The sequence below is a fragment of the Hypanus sabinus genome, chromosome 10 (assembly GCF_030144855.1).
Source record: "Hypanus sabinus isolate sHypSab1 chromosome 10, sHypSab1.hap1, whole genome shotgun sequence".
Lineage (NCBI taxonomy): Eukaryota > Metazoa > Chordata > Chondrichthyes > Myliobatiformes > Dasyatidae > Hypanus > Hypanus sabinus.
Window position 1 is genome coordinate 129298680 of NC_082715.1, and position 22968 is coordinate 129321647.

Below are 22968 nucleotides of genomic sequence, written 5' to 3' on the forward strand. Positions count from 1 at the left end.
CTCACCAGTGATGGGAGGGTTTGAGCTAAGGGGTAATACAACTTATCTTACACCTAAGTTTTGGCAGCTCAATTTCTCCCTTGAAGAAATGTACATAACTTAATGCATTACATTATTTGACTTCTTTGTAGTTTACCTTTGTCGGCAGATATTGATGATTGCCTCCAGTGGATTTATGAATGGGGCATTGCTAGGAATGTGATCAAACACAGCCAATTTTGTCCCTGGCTGCAAAGACTCCTCCACTTTTTTAATGATCTGAAGAGGAAAACATTGTTATTGAATTCTCTTACTCCAAATTTCACAATGTGTACATTGTCAATAAATCTAATGACCAGGCAAGTTCAATTAACAGTAAAACTTACCACAATTTATAGATGGAAAGAAGTGGTATTGAACTATTTAAGTTTCGTACATATTCATAACTAGGCCTACAATACAGTGAGTGATGTGTACATGTAAATCAAAAGAGGCCACCTTGCTTTGTCTTTTCTAATGCCTCAAACATGCTCATTTATTTGCCCGCACAAAAAAGATTTTGTGATTAGTATCTCCAAAACTGGTTTGTATTGAAGTGATCGGCTTCAATGTTGCCTGTATACAGAGAAAACAACACAAGATGCTACAGCAACAAACTCATCCAAATATAGAGGCAAAAGGTGCTTTTCCAATTCCAAAAATTGCTGTCCCTCCCCTCAATGCATGTTTCTTTCCACCTCTCAATCTCAAATTCCACTGTCCCAACCATATCCCCAAACATATTGTGCTGATGAAAGGCTTGATCGCAGCAATCCCCAGCTTAATTCTAATCTCTACATTTCACATCCTGTGGATTCTTAGAATCCACACCTTGGAAGCTTCAGATCTCACCTTTCTATTCATTGAAGGTAATCTGCACACTCAGATGAAGCTTAACTAACTTTTAGCAAGACTGCAATACATTTCTGATCATTTTACAATATTGTTTCAAGCAGCAGAAAAGTAATGCAAATGTTGTATTAATACAAATATCTTAACCAAGTGTTAATTGAATGGGAAATTTTATCCTATAGTGTGAGACTTGCTATTAAAATTATAGTGTGGCATGGTAGCGTAGTGGTTAGCACAAGACTTTATAGTACAGGCAACCTGGGTTCAATTCCCACTGCTGCCTGAAAGGATTTTGTATGTTCCCCCGTCACCACATGGGCTTCTTCCCACAGTTCAAAGACATACTGATTGGTTGGTCGATTGGTCATTGTAAACTGCCTTGTGGTTAGGCTAGGGTTAAATCATGGGATTGCTGGGTGGCATAGCTCAATGGGCCTATTCTGTGCTGTATCTCGATAAGTACAGTACCTATAAAAAGTATCCTGCCCCTTGGAAGTTTTTAAGTATTATTGTTTTACAACATTAAATCACTGTGGATTTAGTTTGGCTTTTTTGGACACTGATCAACAGAAAAAGACTCATTTGTGTCAAAGTGAAAGCAGATCTCTACAAAGTGATCTAAATTAATTACAAATATATAACACAAAATAATTGATTGCATTAGTATTCACTCCTTTAATATGACACCAAATCATCGCTGGTGCAGCCAGTTGGGTTTAGAAGTCACATAATTAGTTAAATGGAGATCACCTGTGTGCAGTCGCGGTGTTTCAGTTGATTGGAGTAAAAATACACCTGTGTCTGGAAGGTCCGACTGCTGGTGAGTCAGTATCCTGGCAAAAACTACACTGTGAAGACAGAAGAACACTCCAAGCAACTCTGTGAAAAGTTTATTGAAAAGCACAAGTCAGGAGATGGATGCAAGAAAATTTCCAAGTCACTGGATATCCCTTGGAGTATAGTTAAGTCAATTATCAGGGAATGGAAAGAATATGACACAGCTTAGAGCAGACCATCCTCAACAACTGAGTGACCATTCAATAAGGGGACTAGTGAGGGAGACCTATGACAACTCTGGAGGAGTTGCAAGCTTCAGTGGCTGAGGTGGGAGAGACTGCGCATACAACAACTGTTGCCCTGGTGTTTCACTAGTTGCAGCTTTATGGGAGAGTGGCAAAGAGCAAGCCACTGTTGAAGAAAAGTCACATGAAATCTCAACTAGAGATTCCCAGAAGGCATCTGGGAGACTCTGAAGTCAGCTGGAAGAAGGTTCTATGGTCTGATGAAATCAAAATCGAGCTTTTTGGGCATCAGACTAAATGCTGTGTTTGGTGTAAGCTGAACACCGCAGATCATCAAAAACACATCATCCCTACCGTGAAGCACGGTGGTGGCTGCATCAAGCTGTGGGGATGCTTCACTGCAGCAGGCCCTGGAAAGTTTGTGAAGGTAGAGGGTAAAATGGAGGAAAACCTGGTGCAGTCTGCAAGAGAACTGCGACTTGTTTTCCAGCAAGACAATGACCCCAAGCATAAAGCCAAAGCTATGCAGGAATGGTTAAAAAAAGCAAAGTTAATGTCTTGGAGTGGCCAACTCAGAGTCCAGACCTCATCCAATTGAGAGTTTGTGGCTGGACTTGAAAAGGGCTGTTCACTAACAATCCCCATGCAATCTGACAGAGCTTGAGCAGCTTTGTAAATAAGAATGGGGAAAAATTGCAGTGTCCAGATGTGCAAAGCTGATGGAGACCTATCCACACAGACTCAAGGCTGTAATTGCTGCCAAAGGCGCATCTATTAAATACTGACTTGAAGGGGGTGAATTTTTACACAATCAATTATTTTGTGTTTTATATTTGTAATTAATTTAGATCACTTTGTAGAGATTTGATTTCACTTTGACATGGAAGAGTCCTTTTCTGTTGATCAGTGTCAAATAAAGCCAAATCAAATCCACTGCGATTCAATGGTGTAAAACAATAAATCATGGAAGCTTTCAAGGGGGATGAATATTTTTATAGGCACTGTAAATAGATAAAATAAATAATTTGAGAGCTACCTGGCCCAAGCTATTCCTGCTGTAACTATCCTAGAGTCTAGACCCAATCTAAACACCAGAGGGCATATGTACAAAATTAAGGGAGGGAAGTTTAGGGGAGACATCAGGGGTAAGTTTTTTTACACAGAGGGTTGTGAGTGCCTGGAATGACTTGCCAGGGATAGTGGTGGAGGCTAAAACATTAGGGGTATTTAAGAGCCTCTTGGACAGGCACATGGATGAAAGAAAAATGGAGGGTTATGGGGTAGTGTGGGTTTAGTACTTTTTTTTAAAGAATTATATGGGTCGGCACAACATGGAGGGCTGAAGGGCCTGTACTGTGCTGTACTGTGTTCTATGGTTCTTAAACACAACTGCTTGCTTTCATTCCATTTCAAATTCCATGAGTATTGTAGCTCTCTGCATATGATCTTCTGATCTGATCTGGATCGGGTACTGGACAGAGGTGGGGCTTAGCCAAGCTTAAAAAAAAATGTTCCAGCATACAACTGGTATGGCTCAAGTTCAATACCCAGTTAAGTCCTGTTGGGCTCAGACTCAAAGCCATATTCTACTATGGAGCAGAAATACAACTTTGGTCGCATATGCTGAATTAACATAATTGTGGCTTTTGTTACTTTTAAAATTCTGTTTGATTGGGGCAAGTCAAGATAAACACATGCTGCTATGTTGTGTTGTGTGACAGAGGATGGATTTCTACTTCCACAAAATACTTGTGTTTCAACAGAATCTTCACACTTGTGGTCCATTGCCAATTTTTATTTATGGGGAAAAGAACAGCCAATCCTTATGTTTAAATCTCAGAATCCAGAAGAAGCAAGCTACTCCATCCATATTTTCTCTTGTGCTAGAAGGAGAATTATGTAACCTGCAAAGCCCAATTTGCAATCTCACCATCCCCTCTTCCCCACTTGTTTCCCTATGATCTACTCTCTCTCAAGTACTTATCAATTATACCGTAATTCTCCTACCATCCAGGGTTAGTGTATAGCTGAACACTTTTGTACAGGAAGTATGAGGTACAGGTTCAATAATCCATTCTCTACCATTCTTAAACCTCTACTGGTTCTTTGAACGGGACATCTTGTTTAGGCCCAAATCCAAGTCCTTCCCCATTAGTCATTTTCAAGAAAGTCCAGTTGTTTCTTGGAAGCTCCAGAGGAAATTGATTCCATCGCCAGTTTGTGCTGTCCAGATTTCAACAGTCAGGAGTAAAATCAATTCTAACTATTTTGCAAATTATTTACACCCCTAGCTTTTAGCCCACTTTGGTTTCCTTCATTACTCTAATAAAATCGTTCAATTTTGAACACCTCTAACAGATGCCCCTTTAACCATTTTTTTTAATCTACCTCAAAACTCAATCAACCAGTTCTGATGAAAGATCAACTTGTGACATTAGCTCAGTTTTTTTTTTCTTTCCACGTGATCTGAGTATTTACAGCATTCTCAACATATCAAATGCAGTTTTTAGTATCTTGTAGTTCCAGGATTGTTCATTTGCATCCACTCTGGTAGGTCAACTGCACAACCTCCATTTGTGTGATTCAATATCTATCTCTTTGTTAACCTTACCCCTTCACCACAACTGAAAGTACGTTTGCTTTCTAACTTATCCTAGTTCTAATGAAAGATCATTGACATGAAACATTGGACAGTCTAGTTTGCCCATGATGTTGTGCTGATCTTGATTTGAATTTAAACTAAATATCTTCCTGTGTAACATCCATATCCCTCCAATTTCATGTGTCTATCTAAAAGCCTCTTAAATTCTACCAGACCGCCTGATTCCACTACTGGTCCTGGTAACTATCCTAAGCATTTACCACTCGCTACATAAAATAAAACCTGCTTCTCATGCCACCTTTTAAATTTCATCCCTCTAACCTTAAAAGTGTTTGACATTTCTACCCTGGGGGGAAAAGATTTTGACTCACAACCCTAACTATGTCCCTCATAATTTTAAAAACCTCTGCCAGGTCTCCCCTCAGTCTCTGAGGCTCTACGAAGAACAGCCTAAGTTTGTCCAACATTTCCTCATAGCTCATACCTTCTAAACCAGGCAGCGTCCCAGTAAATCTCTTCTGCACTCTCTCCACCTTTTTTTTAAAAATTTCTGCTTTTAAAACCTTCTACCCAGCTTCCCAAAATCACTTTTCAGGCCATCATCCTTGCTCCTGCCTATATTATTTGTAAGTGCACAGACACAGCCTTTGGCCACTTTCCTTTTTCTCTCAGAATGTCCCGTTCCTGCTGTGTGACATCCTTGAACTTGGCACCAGGGAGGCAACAAATTATGCTGACCATGGCCACAGAATGCCTGCCAGCGCCCCTAACTATCGGGTTCCTGTCATCGCCTGATTTCACCCTTCCCTTCTTTGCTTCAGAGCTGGGCATTGTGCCACCGACCCAGCTACTGAAAGGTCATCTCCCCCCACCCCACACACCTCCCCAACAATCGTGAGGGTGAATGTGTTGTGAGGGCGCCCTTCTCTGTCTGCCTGCTCTCCTTACTTTTCCTACCATTCTATTGGTAGCCTGCACCTCACTAAAACTCTAATCTATGATATTCTCAGAATCCCAGATTAAACCTGACTATATCCAACTCCAGCTCCGGTTCCTTCAGCTGCAGCTGGGTGTGCTTCCCACAGATGTAGTCATCACAGGGACTGTGATGTTCCTTGACTTCTCACATTTTGCTGGAGCACTCCACTGTCCTGGCTGTCATTTTGTCTACATTAAGTCATAGATTCACAGGAATGTTAAAGCCACTCTGCTCATCACCTGGGCCCCCTTGCCAAAGCCTTTTGAGCCAGAGCCTCAGTTCCCTATTCTTACATGGTCCACTCTCCAAGTGGCTACTCGCCTTCCTTTTATCAGCTAAAGTGCCCTCCAATTAGCCAATCCATTAGATTTGCCTTTTTACAAATTGCCACTCTTACTCGTAGCTCCCTGGAAAAGTGAAACTAACATGAAACGAGACTTGCCTGTCTATAAGTTCAGCTTTTTTCTCCACGGTTGATGCCTGATGTTACAACTATTACTGTATCAGCAATTTGTACTTTAAACCAGCCAGCTGTCTACAGTGAGGAACCACTTAAATTTAGGTCTGGTCATGCAGGGCAAAAAAGAGACACAGGGAAAGAGCCATATACAATGGGGTGGGAGGCAGAGAGAGGCAAACATCATGTACTTGTGAAGGGTCAGAATGGGGTATAGATCAGGATAAGTGGATTTATAATGGAGGTCAGGTACAATACAAAGCTGACAATGGTTAGGATGGGAAAAAAATGTCAGTACTTGGGTTTGGATCGAAATTCAGGATTCCTACTTTTGCTGTATGCAGCACGGTAACATAATGGTTAGTGCTGGTGATCACCAACTGGCGTCAATTCCCACTGCGGTCAGTAAGGAATTTGTACATCCTTGCCACCACCATATGGGGTTCCTCTGGCTGGGCTGGTTTTCTCCCACGTTCTAAAGACTTCCAGACTAAGGTTAGTAAGTTGTGGGCATGCTACGTTGGCACCGGAAGACTAGCACACATGACAAGTAAAGCTTATCTTTAATTATTTCGTGCAAAAGCTGTCAGTTGCAAGCAGAACAGATTTTAAGTGCTTTAAGTTATTAAATATTAAAATCTAAACTAATATCAATAAATCTTGAAGGCAAATGAACAGAAAGTTTAATGTTTCTTCTGTTATGTCTCCATGACTTTATCCAACCTTATACCTACACTTTAAGAACATAAGAAATGGGAGCAGGAGTCGTCTATCTGTCCTGTCGAGCCAGCTCTGCCATTCAATAAGATGATGGCTGATCTGGCCATGGATTCATCTCCACCTGCCTGCCTTTTCCCCATAACCCTTAATTCCCCTAATCTAAAAAATCTACTCAACCTTGTGTTAAATATTTTTACTGAGTTAGCCTCCACTGCTTCATTGAGCAGAGAATTCCACAGATTCACCACCCTCTGGGAAAAGCAGTTCCTCCTCATCTCCATCCTAAATCTACTCTCCCAAATCTTGAGGTTATGCCCCCTAGTTCTAGTCTCACCTACCAGTGGAAATAATTTTCCTGCCTCTATCTTATCTATCCTTTACATAATTTTATTTATTTCTATAAGATCTTCTCTCATTCTTCTGAATTCCAGTGAGAACAGCCCTAGGCAACTTAATCTCTCTTCATAGCCTAACCCCATCTTCTCTGGAATCAACCTGTTGAACCTTCTCTGCATTGCCTCCAAAGCCAGTATATCCTTCCTCAAGTAAGGAGGACAGACATGGACGCAGTATCCAGGTGTGGCCTCACCAGTATCCTGTACAGTTGTAGCATAACCTCCCTGCTCTTAAATTCAATCCTCTAGCAATGAAGGTCAACATTTCATTTGTCTTCTTGATTGCCTGCTGCACCTGCAAACCAATCTTTTGTGATTCATGCACAAGCACTCCCAAGTCCCTCTGCACAGCAGCATGCTGCAATTTTTTTTAACCATTTAAATAATAATCTTTCATTTTTCCTCGCAAAGTGGACAACCTTGCATTTACCAACATTGCATTCCATCTGCCAGACTCCCACCCACTCACTTAACCTATCTGTATCTCTCTGCAGGCTCTCTTTATCTTCTGCACATTTTGCTTTTCCAATCAATTTAGTATCATCAGCAAACTTAGATACAGTAAACACACTCCCCTCTTCCAAAACACTAATGTATATCGTTGACAGTTGTGGGCTCTGTTCTGACCCCTGCGGTACATCACTCACCACTGATTGCCCATCAAAGTAACACCCCTGTATCCCAACTCTCTGCTGTCTATTAGTTAACCAATCCTCTATCCATGCGAATACATCATCTTGTGGATAAGCCTTTTATGCAGCACCTTATCAAGCAGCTTCTGGAAATCCAAGTAAATAACATTCATCTGTTCCCCTCTATTGACTGCACTCGTTATATCCTCAAGGAGCTCCAGTAAGATTGTCAAACAGGACCTGCCTTTGCTGTATCTGTGCTGCATCTGCCTGATGGATCCATTTCTTTCCAGATGCCTCGCTATTTCTCCTTTAATGATAGCTTCAAGCATGATCCCAACCACAGATGCTGAAACTAATTGACTTATAGTTACCTACCTTTTGCTTACATCCTTTTTTTTGAACAGTGGCATAACATTCGCCTTCTTCCAATCTGCCGGGACTTGCCCAGAGTCCTCAGAATTTTGGTAAATTATCACCAAAGCCTCTGCCATTTCTTTCAGTACCCTGGGATGCATTCTATCAGGACTAGAGACTTGTCTGTCTTCAGGTCCACAAGTTTGCTCAGCACTACCTCTTTAGTGATAGCTATTGTATCGAGGTCCTCGCCTCCCATCACGTCCATAACATCTCTCTTTGGCATGTTCTAATCCTTTGATTCCAGCTCCTTACCATTTAGTTCTTATTAGCCCAACACTGGCAACCATTCCTTCAACTATTTGACCATGTATAATTTGTTTAGTTATTTATGGTACATGTGCATCATTGACAACATTTATTGCTCACCTTGATTACTGTGGTGAATAGCTGTTCTGACTGCCAACAGGCAACCCATTGAAGATAACAATAGACAATAGACAATAGGTGCAGAAGTAGACCATTTGAGCCTACACCGCCATTCTGAGATCATGGCTGATCATCTACTATCGATACCCGGTTCCTGCCTTGTCCCCATATCCCTTGATTCCCCTATCCATAAGATACCTATCTAGCTCCTTCTTGAAAGCATCCAGAGAATTGGCCTCCACTGCCTTCCGAGGCAGTGCATTCCAGACCCCTACAACTCTCTGGGAGAAGAAGTTTTTGCTTAACTCTGTCCTAAATGACCTACCCCTTATTCTCAAACCATGCCCTCTGGTACTGGACTCTCCCAGCATCTGGAACATATTTCCTGCCTCTATCTTGTCCAATCCCTTAATAATCTTATATGTTTCAATCAGATCCCCTCTCAATCTCCTTAATTCCAGCATGTACAAGCCCAGTCTCTCTAACCTCTCTGCATAAACAGTCCTGACATCCCAGGAATTAACCTTGTGAATCTACGCTGCACTTCCTCTATAGCCAGGATATCCTTCCTTAACCTTGGAGAACAAAACTGTACACAATACTCCAGGTGTGGTCTCACCAGGGCTCTGTACAAATGCAAGAGGATTTCTTTGCTCTTGTACTCAATTCCCTTTGTAATAAAGGCCAACATTCCATTAGCTTTCTTCACTGCCTGCTGCACTTGCTCATTCACCTTCATTGACTGATGAACATGGACTCCTAGATCTCTTTGTATTTCTCCCTTACCTAACTCTACACCGTTCAGATAATAATCTGCCTTCCTGTTCTTACTCCCAAAGTGGATAACCTCACACTTATTCACATTAAACGCCATCTGCCAAGTATCTGCCCACTCACCCAGCCTATCCAAGTCACCCTGAATTCTCCTAACATCCTCATCACATGTCACACTGCCACCCAGCTTAGTATCATCAGCAAATTTGCTGATGTTATTTTCTATGCCTTCATCTAAATCGTTGGCGGAAATTGTAAACAGCTGTGGTTCCAATACTGAGCCCTGTGGCACCCCACTAGTCACCACCTGCCATTCCGAGAAACACCCATTCACCACTACCCTTTGCTTTCTATCTGCCAACCAGCTTTCTATCCATGTCAATGTCTTCCCCCCGATGCCCTGAGCTTTGATTTTACCCACCAATCTCCTATGTGGGACCTTATCAAATGCCTTTTGAAAATCGAGGTACACTACATCCACTGGATCTCCCCCGTCTACCTTCCTGGTTACATCCTTGAAAAACTCCAACAGATTGTACTGTCCAACAGACAGTAACATCATGGTACGTTATCTCATGAAATAGCGGTTGACCAAGCCTTTAGTCACCAAATACCTATGACATTTTCTTTCTGCCACTGCAAAGCATCTTTGCTACATTCAAGATTATTTACACTACAACAGATGCAGTTGAACAAGAATGATTTCCACTTGCTTTTTTCTGTTACATATTGAAAGTAATGAAAGCAAACAAAAGCCACAATGAAATAGTGCTGTATCAAAGATTATAAGAGGGCAAACAGAAATTGCTTCTATAAAACTGTTCTGACAGCCACACCTGACCAGGCCCTGATAGTGGAAACTCCAGACATTCCTCCTGCAGTGTGGCCCCTTGTTCTTCACAAACATGCCTGAGGAGTTTCTTCACAGCACCTATGGAGTCCAAAAAAGTTAAGTACTCAGCATAATATAAACAAACCATAGTTTGGTTTCCAGACCAATGATCACAATGTGTTATTTTAATTAATCAAATTAAAAACTGTGAAGTATTTAAATATAGAAAGGAAAATTGCAGATGAAAGAACAAAAAAAACATTTAACTTTAACATTCCAACAACTTAGACCTGAAGGAATGATAACTTACACCTATAAATGTTAATCTTTCATATCCAGTTTATTTTGGAGTGGCCAATACATTGTTAAAAGGGGGAAGTAAAAGCAGAAAAAACTGGAAATATTCAACAGGTCAGGCAGCAGAAATGGAAAGGGAAAATGTCACACTTTAAGTCAATAACCTTCTAACAGAATTTCTTAAGGGCTTGTTAGATTGAAACAATACATTTGATGGTTTAATCACAGCTATTGAACAAGTACAGTCATATGAAACAATCCCATGGAAAAGCAGTGAACTGGTGTCATAAATAACAATATATTTTTTAAAAAGCCTTTTTCTTTTTAGGCAGTCTTTTGGGATTGAAATCAACATAATTCTATTCCAGTTTAGTGGGTTTTGAAATGACTACTGAGCCCTGTGGAGGTGTCACAAATGGGGCAGATTGTTTTGTGTGTGCTCCTTCAACCATTTACATTGGGCAACTGTATAGGTCTTAATATCATCTCAAATACTCCTTGTCCATCTGAGCAGTTGTGGGCAAGACATTCTTAGTAGCCTGTGGAGATATTGCATTTCTTCAAGGAGGCTTTGAGCATCTCCTTGAATCATTCCTTCTGTCCATCCAGTAATCTTTTTCCAGGCCAGCTTTTGGAAAAGAGCTCCATATTCGTTGGAGGATAAGCAAGCCAACGTCAGTGTCCTTTTCCAGTCCAACATCATCAATATTAAGGCCTTAGTTATCTCAGTCAACTACATTGGATAGGTATGTAAACTGCATGCCTGATGCCAGACTCCTATGATTAAAAATATAGCACATCACTGACAGTAACATTTGTACCTATTTTTCATATTTGCTCATGAAACAGAAGAGGGCTATTCAGCCTATTAAGTCTATTTTGTCTCATAGGATTTCTGTTAATTCCACTCTTTCATTTATTCCCTGTGACCTGTTCTTTCTCACAATCCTACCAGCTACCCATCCATGTAAGAGGCAATTTAACAGCAACCAATTATCCTTAGTTTGGGACAGGGAAGAAATCAGAGCATTGGGAGGAAACCCACATGGTCATTGGGAGAATCTGCACATGAGACAGCACCCAGAATTGAACAGTGGTCACTGCAGCTGCATATTGGCAACTCTCATAACTGCACCACTATCACTTGGCTAAAATTGCTATGATGTTTCTGCATAATGATAAATTCATTCATCTCCATATTGATAGCAACCTATAGTTGTTTGGAAGACAAATACAAATTGGCTTTTTAGATGAAGCATCTAATTTCCATTCAAGGTTTGTTTTGCAAATATAGTTTGACTAATAATACAAAGAGGGATAGGAATATCCACTTGAGAAGGTCAAAAGGAGGCTACAAAGGGATACAGATAGGGAGCAATTTGCAAAACTGCCTGACCTGAGGTGAAAAATAAATGAAACACATGATCTGACTGATGAGAGATTGTAAAGTTCTGAGATGTAGATAGCCCTGGATGTCCTGGTGTATGATTTACTAAAGGTTTGCATGCAAGTGTAGCAAGTAATTAGAATATCTAATAGAACTTTATCATTTAGTGTCAGGGAAAGTCACAAGATTATGCATCAATCAGGTGAGTCTGACATATTGTGTGGAGATTTTGTCTCCTAAATTAAAGGATGTTGTTCAAGGATTTACTGCTTAGAATTTAATGCTTGGAATGAACTTTTAATCTTGCACAGAAAGTCCGGAAAACCTTGTCTTGGATTTTCCCAAAATTTGAAGAAAAATTAGGAAGTTGCTTGAAACATACAAGATCAAAACAGAATTTGACAGGGTGGATATGAAGAGGATGCTTTCCCCTTGTAGGAGAATCTATAACTAGGGTGTCATCACTAATTTAAAAAAATGGGGTCACCCAGTTAAGGCAAAGATGAGATTTTTTCCCCCTTGTTAAGGAATCATGAGTCTGTTGAATTGTCTTCCTCAAAGTGTGGTTGAAACAGAGACCTCAAACTTCTTTCAGACAGAGCAAGGCTGTAAGAAGCAAGGGGATGAAAAGTTAAGATAGATGAACAGACAAACAGATACAATCAGATCATCATGATCTTATTAAATGATGGACAAGCCTGAGTTGCCTTCTCCTGCTCCTAATTCATGTGTGCATGTTACATGGCGACCATATGACTACAAAGTGATATTAATATTTCTTATAAACCTATTTGCCATACAACATTGATTTGAGAAAACAAGATTGTCTCTCTGGTGTTAAGTCTATGCCCTAGCCCTTTGGACGTGTTGACTTAATTTTCAGCTATCAAGAGAGAGAGAGCATGTCAGTAGACTGTTCTGTGTTTAACTGCAGCGAACATTCAACACATCAGGCATTTGGAAGTATTAAACCACACTTCTCATGAGTTGTACGCAGTGGAGAGATATTTCAGGTCATTGGTTCACCACACTTTCAAGGACAGTTAGAGATGAGCAATAAATGCTGGCCTTGCCATTGACACTCAATCACGACGCCTGAATCAATAAAGAACCATTTGATCTATTCTAATGACAATGACAATTGTGGGTTTGATTTCTCCTTCTTTCTTTGGGAAGGTGGACTGTGCTCTTACACCACTTTTCATCAGACTAGCATGGGTTCCTTTCATTTCCAGGGCACTTCTAATGGTCTCCCATTAAATATGCTGCAGGAGCTTGAAACTACTAAGGAATTTTGGATTGAATAAATTGTAAAAGATACTTTGTTTGTGAAAAGTAGGATTTTGAAACCTGATGTACATACCATAGGTCACATTTAGCATGTATACTATATCCCCCTTCTTCAGATCCTGATTCCTTACGACAATATTCATGGCCATTGTAACATTTGGTACCAGCACAAAATCCATTGGAGAACATCCTGAAATATAGCAAATAATTCTTATAAAATGCATACATTTATAGTAAATTGTCAAAATGGTCATGACGCAGAAAAAGGAGAATAATGTAATGGGAAGGGAGAATGCAAAATAAAACATTTCATACCTACAAACTCAGCTAATCGTTTCAAAATAAAGACCAAATGAGGAAGCAATTCTCTATCATAAAATCGCAGAGGTTGCCTTTCAATATATAGCTGCCATTTCTGTAACAGAATTTGAAATAATTAAATTCTTCAATCTTCTGAGTTCTCCAACAATTTAAAATGAAGAGTTAAAAACTATTACTTAGTGAATTGGATGGTAAGTGTACCAATCGTGTATGCTGCTTCACAAATAACACTGGAGCAATTAGCCTTCCATTTGATAGTTACTGATAAATAAAATTCGTAATAATAAACATATTATCCACCTTAAAACTAAAACAATGCTTCCAAGATCTCTACCGTGTAACTGGGTGTGAAACCCCTTGAAGAGAGATGATATCGACAAAAGACTTATTGAACTTATGGCTATAATGAACACCAACTATAGAGAGACAATATTGGTAGAGACTGGGGACCGTGTAACTGGAATTAGTTCCGTTAAATCATACCAAGGGATTTAGTGAGTTAAAATACCTTTTCTGTTCCGAGTGTATAACTGTGCATGAAATATTTTCAGTAGTGCTGTAACTATTTGGAAATGACAATGTGATATTGAGCTATTTTGAAGTAGAAAATAGGATGTGTACAAGAACTTATGGATTGTAATCCTGTTATATCCTGTAGTGAATCAACTTTCATTTCATCATTTCATGCAACAAACCAAGAAACAAGATGGTGAATCACCCAAGATCAAAAAACCAGTGTGGGAACGGAATGCTTCAAGACATGAAGGATTTAACCCAGTTGGATGTATAATTTTATTTCTCATTCGAAGGATCTGAATTTGACTTTCTAGAAGAACTGATTATTTTTGCAAGGACTTTGAAAAGTGACTGAATGAGATTTACTTTGTTTAAAAGTTGTGATGTTGGAGAACTTGTCATGAAAGGAGTTCATAAACGTGACAGAACACGGGTGAGAAACTGTCTGCCTACAGCGGCTACAGGTAGCATTGACACTGACTGTAAAAGTGAGGCAGAGTTGCAGAAACTGAAGCTAACAAGCATCTATCTCTTAAAGCAGTTTTGTAGGGAATGTTGGGACTGCTCTCTGATCTTAGAACTGAAGCTAACAGAAAAATATAGTTCACTCACTGAGCAATTAACATTTCTATACACCGAGGAAGACAAGCATGCTTCCAGAACCACACATGAAGCAGCATTTAGGAATCATTAAACAATGTGCTATTATACAGTCTCAGACTGCAGGTGCCTGTAAGAAGATGATGTAGCACAGCTAACTTCAGTTATCTCTCAACTGATGAGGTTCAAAGTCAACCAGCTACACCAACTACAATAACAGTAGAAGGTAAAAGCAAGCTCTAAGACAGCAGGTGATAAGTCAATAAAAGGAAAGGCAACACAAAAGATAAACGAGAGTCCACAATCACTGACAAACAGCCAAGTGTCAAGTCAAGACCTTGTACTGTTTTAAATGTGGCAAAGATGTTCTAGCAGCTATGAACCCAATCCTGCATTAGTAGCAGAAAAGAAAAGAGAGCTCAAGGTGAGTGGGAGTCACATTATGGTACTCCTAAGACTCATTTAAACTAGAAACTGTTCCTGCTGCGGGAGAAATGGGACTGATGTTGGCAAAGCATCTCCCAAAAGCTCCAAGATTTTGTTCGGTGAAACAAAGTCCAGAAGACAGACTGCTAACCTACCAAAGGATTAGTTGGTACAAAGTGCACTGCTCAAATAAGCCTAGCCAGTAGAAAATGCAATTGTTTATTAGATACAGTATGGAAGGTCACTACCATCTCTAAATCCTAGAATGATCACAAATTGTCAGACCTAGCAGCTCAGTCTCTCATCAACTTGTTGGAAGTTGAGTGTACTAATGGACAAGCTGTCCCATATCTGTGATATGCAGAAGTCAATGTTACATTCCCAAAAGACTTTACAGGAGTGGATGTGGAAGTGCCCACCCGAGCACTGATTGTTCCAGATGTCTCTTTACGTTCACAGACTGTGGTGTTAGTTAGCCTGAATACCCTTGATGAACTGTATAAATGCAACTCCAAACTGAAAAGTAGCCAGAAATTCTCTCCCAAGTTTGGCTATAAGCAAGTGCTGGAAGATTTACAAATGCGACAAAGACAGACTACGGGGGAAACGTTGGGCTACTGAGGGTACCCAGCAAGGACCCTAGAAAAGTTCCAACTGTGCAGTCTCTAGTCTTGTGTGGATCAGTCACAGTCAGAATGGCACATCCTGACAAATGTGGTGTCATGGAGCATCCATTTTCTTCTCCCTTGCCTGCAGGACTTACAGTAAAGATTTGCCTGGTTACTTTGGAAAACAAGCAACATTGTCACTTACCTGTAGTGACTGCCTAAATAACAGTGCATGACGTCATGATTCCTCCCAGGTGTGTTATAGCCGAACTGAATTCAGTAGAAGCCATACTTCCTAAAGAATCTCCAAATAGAGCTTCCAGTGAGTCTGAATCCACTCAAGCGTTAAGCCCAGAGTTCAACTTAAGTGATTCTCTTATCCCTGCTGAGTGGAAGACGAGATTTACCCAGAAATTACGAAGCATCCCTGAGGTTTTCTCACCTCATCACTTGGATTTTCAATGTACTAACATAGTGAAACATTGAATCAACCTTATTGATGAAACACCGTTCAAACACCGACCTTGACCTGTACAGCTGGAAGATAGAGAAGCTGTTCAGAAGCATCTCCAAGGACTGCTAAACATAGGAATGATCAGTTTGAATCTCCTTTTTCTTCTCCACTTGTGGTGAGAAAAAATAAAGGGGCTGTCCAATTATATATAGATTATCGGAAGTTAAACCAACAGCCAACTAATGATGCCTATGCACTCCCAAAGTTCGAAGAATTTTATGGCTTTGACCAATCCAAATGGTTTTCAGTCTTTGACCTAAAATCTGGTTACTACCAGACAGAAGTTGAAGAAGCCAACAAGCCTAAAACTGCCTTTGTGTGTGTCCTCTTGGATTCTATGAATACAATAGGGTGCCACACAGAATTACAAACACACCAAGCACATTTCAGCAACTTGTAGAGAAATCCATGGCTGAGGGAAGTCCTCGTCTTCATTGATGACATCACTGTGTTCTCTAAAGACTTGGGCAAGCATGAGGAAAGACTTATGAAAGTCCTGAATCAACTCAGCAAGACTGGTGAGCCAAGCTGGTGATCTACAAGGTATGTCCTGAGAACCAGTCTGAGTCCACAGGGATCTATTGCTTCCTTGTGGATTTCTTCCCTCTGAAGAAGATGAACAACTTTCTTCAGTCCCCATTCACAAGTACAGAACTCGATGAGTACTAAGACTGAACAGGAAGAAAATCTAGTTGACTCTGCTTTCTACAAGGATGAAGTTTATTACCTCAGACAAGACTTGACATTGTAAGTGAGCCTTTGAGAAACCTGTGAACAGTTACACAGAAGAACTGTGGGCTCCAACCCAAGCCCAAACCAGCCACCTACAACCACTCCAGTTGCAGACCCAGCGCTGTAACCCCAAAGTGAATCCTGATGTAGAGGAATCCACTGTAGAAAGCAACTTACCTGTCAGTCCTGAAGACAACCCTGTGGAAGAAACAACAAATGAGGAAATGCATAATCAGGGTATTCTGCCTGATGAAGAAGTCTGGAAACTTTGTCAATCCCAAACTAGACAAGAAAAAAATGGCCATGCGATGAAGTGTTGATGAGAAAAGACATGACAAATGAGAATTCTCACAGAGAAGAGCCTGAATTCAGGAGGTCTTCGATACACAGAGAAATATCTCGAACTCTAACATATCCAGAGCTAGGAAATCCTTCAGTGACAATAGCTCTGTCCTTTTTCCAAGGTCTGAGTTCAGCTGTTGTAGAGTCACATATATTAAACACCCCAAACACATTACAGTACAACCTGTAGCTGTATGCAAAGGGACTTGCATAAATTCAAAGGGGGAGGGAAGCTGCCTGTGCAGTGAAACACCTGTTAGTGCTGGTGCGATCTTGTGAGACTGGTCACTACACTATTTATGAGGAAAATCTAATTACATAGTACTATACTAGGTGCTAGTAGGCCATCAGAAGTTCTAGGTTTTGAAAGGAGGCAGTGAACAGAAAACACACATTCCTGGAGGTAAGTTTTGTTTATAAAAAAATAGCAATATATCTAAAATATTTACATGAGTAAGAACAATTCAAAATTCTAACATTCTGTTTGAGGTTCCAAATCTCAGATATTGAATGAAAACCAAATTCCTTTTTAGTTAGAAGCAGTGAGATTCATTAGAATAACCTCTATTACTCCAATTTCTCTAACTAATTAGGTCTAGTGTTATCCCTATTTAAAGGTTTACAGACTAACATTTGCCTTTTTATCTATCCCTAGTTAGTTAGGAAACATCCAATTATATATCCAACCGTGTTAAATCCTCTACGGCTTGAAGCATTTTGTTGCCACGCAGGTTCTTCGATCTTGGGTGGCTTGTCATCTTTCTTCTTGGTTCACTGAATGAAATGATGGGTTATCCACAGAAGGTTGATTCACAATACTTACACCAGAAAAAAAAAACCTGACCCGTACACAACAGGACTACAATCCACAAGTTTTTATACACATTCTACTTTCTAGTTCAAAATAACTCAATATCACATTGTCATTTCCAAATATTTCTTAGTTACAACACTGCTGAAAATATTTCATGCACACATTATACACTCAGAGTAGTAAAAGTGTTTTAACTCACCAAATCCCTTGGTATGATTTAACAGAACTAATTCCAGTTACACGGTCCCCATTCTCTACCAATATTGTCTCTCTATAGTTGGTGCTCATTATAGCCATAAGTTCAATAAGTCTTTTGTCGGTATCATCTCTCCTCGAGGGGTTTCACACTGAGGATTTCTGGTAAGTAGAGAAGAGATACTAACTACTAATTCCACTTTTAACAGTTTATATCTTTTGTCAGTTTCTATAGTTTGCTGTGTGTCAGTTGCCTGGCCATGCTGCATCAGCCATGCCTCGATCTCGCATAGCTATTTGTTTCAAGTTGTCTTTGCAATCCCACAAGTCTCATTTTCATCCCTCACGGGTGAGCTTTCTAACATGACACCTTTGGGTTTAATTACCTGGTTTACACTATCACTTGAATAAACTTTGGGAAGTTTTGGTGGTAACATTACCTTGGGGTTGCTAACAATCATGTATTTGATTAGCACTTCACAAATTTGAAAGGAAAGATGCTCATTCTGTATGATACACGATGCTAAATTTTCCCGTAAATTCAAAAGAGGTCTTTGGCGACTGGAGCAAGAATTTAAAGGTTAGTCAGAACTCATTAAAAGAGTGACCAGCAAAATTATGACAGATTACCCTAATTACTAGGAAGAGAGTTAAGCAACCTGTGGTTGAAGACTCCGCTCCCTCTGCTATCTAAGTGGTCTCAAAGGTACAACTAGTGAGTCCACCATACCACCCCACATCAACACCCTGCCCACATCTTGGTAAATAAAAACAATCAGGTTGTGCTCTGGCAGGGATATTTGAGATCTTATTAACCCCTTCCTACTTCAATCTGAAGTTCCCACCTGCTTTAAGAAGACTATTATCATGCCGATACCTAGGAAAACTAGTAATGTGCCTTAATGACTACTGCCTGGTGGTTCTGACACCCACCAGCATGAAGTGCTTCAAGGGCTGATCATGGAATGCATTTAACTCCAGCCTCCCAGGCAACTTACACCCACTCCAATTCTCCTAGCTCCAAAATATATTCACACCAAACACCATCTCCCTGGCCCTACACTCACCTCTGGAGCATCTGGATAGTAAAGACACCAACGTTAGATACTCTTTATTGATTACAGTTCAACCTTCCATGCTTTAAATTCCAAGCAAACTCATCTCCAAACTCCTAGGCCAAGGCCTCAACATTTATTCTTGCAACAGGATCCTCGGCTCTCTGATCAACAGAACCACAGCCAGTAACGACAGGTAGCAACACCTCTGTCACAATTATCGCTAACACTGTGCTCCATAAAGCTGTGTCCTTAGCCCTTTGCTCTACTCCCAATAAACTCAAGACTGCATGGCCAGATTCTGCTCTAACTCCATCTACAAGTTTGTAGATGGCTTCACCAAAGTGAGTTGAGTCTCAAATAACTATGAGCCAGAGTAGAGGAAAGAGGGGGAGTGGGGGAGGGAGAGAGAGAAAGGGGGAAGAGGGAGAGGGGAGGGGGAGGGGGAAGAGGGGGAGGGGAGGAGACAGGGGAGCACAATGAAATTCCTTGCTCTCAGAAAGTCAGAGTAAATACTATAGATGGTAATAATAATAATAACAAAATAAATGTAACAATGATTGCAAGTAGTGAATGGTATAAAGATTCTAGTGCAATAAGAAATAGTGCAAAAACAAATGCTAAAATGACAATAATGGAAGAACAAAGACAGTTAGAAATAAGGATACAGGAACTTGGCACCACCAGCATAAAGGGGGTGTGAAAGAGGTGATTGGCTCAGAAGTCTGTCAGCATTGGGGAACAAACCGCGCTCAAGTCTGGACTTGCGGTTTTACAATACCTACAAGCATAAGATGGTGAATGCTGGGAGAATGAGTATCCAGGATGAGAAGTCCCGGGACAAGGTTTATGCTTTCTTAATTAGAAGATGACTTAGCACTGAACTGAGGAAAAACATTCTTCACTTAGAGGCCAGTAATATTTTTGGGATTCTTTGCTCCAGAGAGTTGTATTGGCTCAGTCATTAGCTTCATACTGAACAGAGAGGATAGATTTCTGGATATTAAGGAAGTCAAAGGTCGTGGGGATAATGTAGGAAATTGTGCCAAGGTGAAAAGAGATAAACCACCAACTAATGAATAACAGAGCACCTACACTCCTGTTTCTAAATTTTATGTCCTTATGCACAATATCCAAGCCAACATTACTCATGCATCAAATGAGGTACCACCATTTGGGTGACGTATTAAAACTTCATCAACCTTCTCGGAGGAACTCAGCAGGCCAGGCAGCTTGTATGAGAAAGAGAAAACAGTTGGTGTTTTGGGCCGAGACTCTTCCTCAGAACTTGGATTTCCAGCATCTACAGATTTTCTCGTCTTAACCTTCTTGGACATACATTCTCAAGGCATTATTTCAAAGAAAAGCAGGGCACATCATCCTAGTGTTCTGCTTAATATTTAACACTCAACTATTATCTCAAACGGATTAGCAGACTACATTCATACTACTAGACGTGGGAGTTTACTGTACACAACATTATAATTGTGTAAGTTACTCAGAAGTATTTCAGTGGAACATCCTGTGGTCATTATGCAGAAAACAAGATGTTCTTTTCAGTACACTTCATAGCAATTATTGACAATTGGGTGGTTTGTTGTGTCACTTCAGACAGTATTAAGCTGGAAGACTGACAATATAAATTCCATCAAATGATCAAGTCTGTGCTAGCTGTGTATGAGAAAGGAAAACTCATTTGAGATGCTGTCACCACAAGACTATTGATGGAAATTAGGTTGGCTGCGATTCAAACAAAAAAAAAATCCTAGAAACATGAACGCAAAAAGTAATGGCAATAAACTGCTCACAGCTCTTGGAGGGAAAGTAGAATTTGTAGATGGAGTGGAAGTTTTGGAATGGAGAACTAACAACCCAACAGTATCAGGTCATTTCTGCAGCTTGTGTATCTGAGCAGAGAATAGGAGAGCACGGAAACAAAACATTTGCCCGGCATCTGTGTGCTGACCATGCGGCAAATATAAGCTTATTTCCTCTGCCTGCATGTGGTTTCCACCTCTCAATTCCCTGCCCATTTCATGTGGTGTTTAAATTTCCTCTTAAATGTTGCTTTCCAGGTACCTGCCATTTTGTTAAAAAAAAAATCCACCTTTAAACCCTTTCTCATCTTAAACCTATGCATCCCAGTATTTGATATTTCCAACCTGGGGAAAAAATAGACTATCTACACTGTCTGTGTTGCTCAGTTTTATATACAGTACTGTGCATAAGTCTTAGGAACATAGATACAAGTAGGGTGTCTAAGACTTTTGCATAGTACCGTAATAATTTTATGTATTGCATTGTACTGCTGCCGCAAAAAAAAAACATGACATATGTGAATGATGTTAAACCTGATTCTGATATGGGTCTCTGTTGTGGACTGAGAGTGGGAAGAGGGCAGGGAGAGGCAAATCATGGTTGGGAAAAGGGAAAGGGGAGGGAGTGGGAAGCACAAAAGAGACATGCTGTAATGATCAACAATGATCATTTGGAATCAAATGACCTCGCCTGGTGTCTCAGGGCCGGGTGTGCCTGCACCCACACCACCCCCTCCACCCTGACATTCCTTCTCCGCTACCTGTCCCACACCCTTCCCCTGGTGCTCCACCCTCACCAATCCCCAAATCCTTTGCTCCCGCCAGATTTACAAACTTGCTCTCTGCTCCAGATTGACAAATTCAGTACTGCGCAAAGGTCTTAGCTATAAATATGTGCAGAGTACAGTACTTCAATCAGGTTGCCTCTCAGCCTCCAGTGCTCCAGTGTAAACAATCTGAGGTTGCCCAGCTCCTCCTCGTAGCGAAGACATTCAAAAGCAGCCAACATTCTGGTGAGCCTCTTCTGCACCGTCTCAAAAGGCTCCGAATCCTTTCTACAGCATTGTAAATATAACTGTACACAAAACTCCAACGTGACCGATTCAAATGTGCGACGTAACTCCCCTGCTTTTCGACTCAGCGACTCACCCCCTTCACTCGTGTCCTCACTTTCAGGGAGCTTTGGACCAGTATCCCAAGTTTCTTCTGTACATCAGTGCTCCCACGGGGCTTGCCAGTTACTTCTTGCATTCAACCTCCCAAATTGCAAAAACTCACACCTTAGTGCACAGATAAGATGAATGGTGATTCTTATGAAAAAGACCTCAGCACATTCATCAAGAGGTAGATGGGGTCATAAAGAAAGCTTTTGGCACATTGGCATTCATAAATCAAAGTACTGGGTACAGGAGATGAGATGTTATGCTGAAGTTGTATAAGATGTTGGAGTATTGGGTGCAGTTTTGGTCACCTACTTTCAGTAAAGATGTAAATAACGTTGAGGGAGTACAGAGAAAATTTACAAGGATGTTGCCACGTCTGGAGGACCTGAGTTATAAAGAAAGATTGAACAGGTTAAGACTTTATTTCTTGGAACATAGAAGATTGAGGGGTGATTTGACAGAGGTATACAAAATTATGAGGAATATAGATAGGGTAAATGCAAGCAGGCTTTTTCCACTGAGGTTGGGTGGAGCTAAAACTAGAGGTCATGGGTTAAGGATGAAAGGTGAAAAGTTTAAGGGGAACATGAGGGGAAGCTTCTTCACTCAGAGGGTTGTGAGAATGTGGAATGAGCAAGCACAAGAGCTGCATGCGATCTCGATTTCAATGCTTAAGAGAAATTTGGATAGGTACATGGCTAGTGGGGTATGGAAGGCTATGGTGCTGGTGCAGGTCGATGGGAGTAAGCAGTTTAAATGGTTTGGCATGGACCAGATGGGCCAAAGGGCCTGTTTCTGTGCTGTACTGTACTTTTCTATGAC

General features: G+C 40.6%; 1 pseudogene; it reads right to left on the reverse strand.

Annotated features, from left to right (window-relative positions):
* LOC132401359 (uncharacterized) overlaps positions 1–22968 on the reverse strand; it is a 91590-nt pseudogene that overhangs the window by 51167 nt on the left and 17455 nt on the right.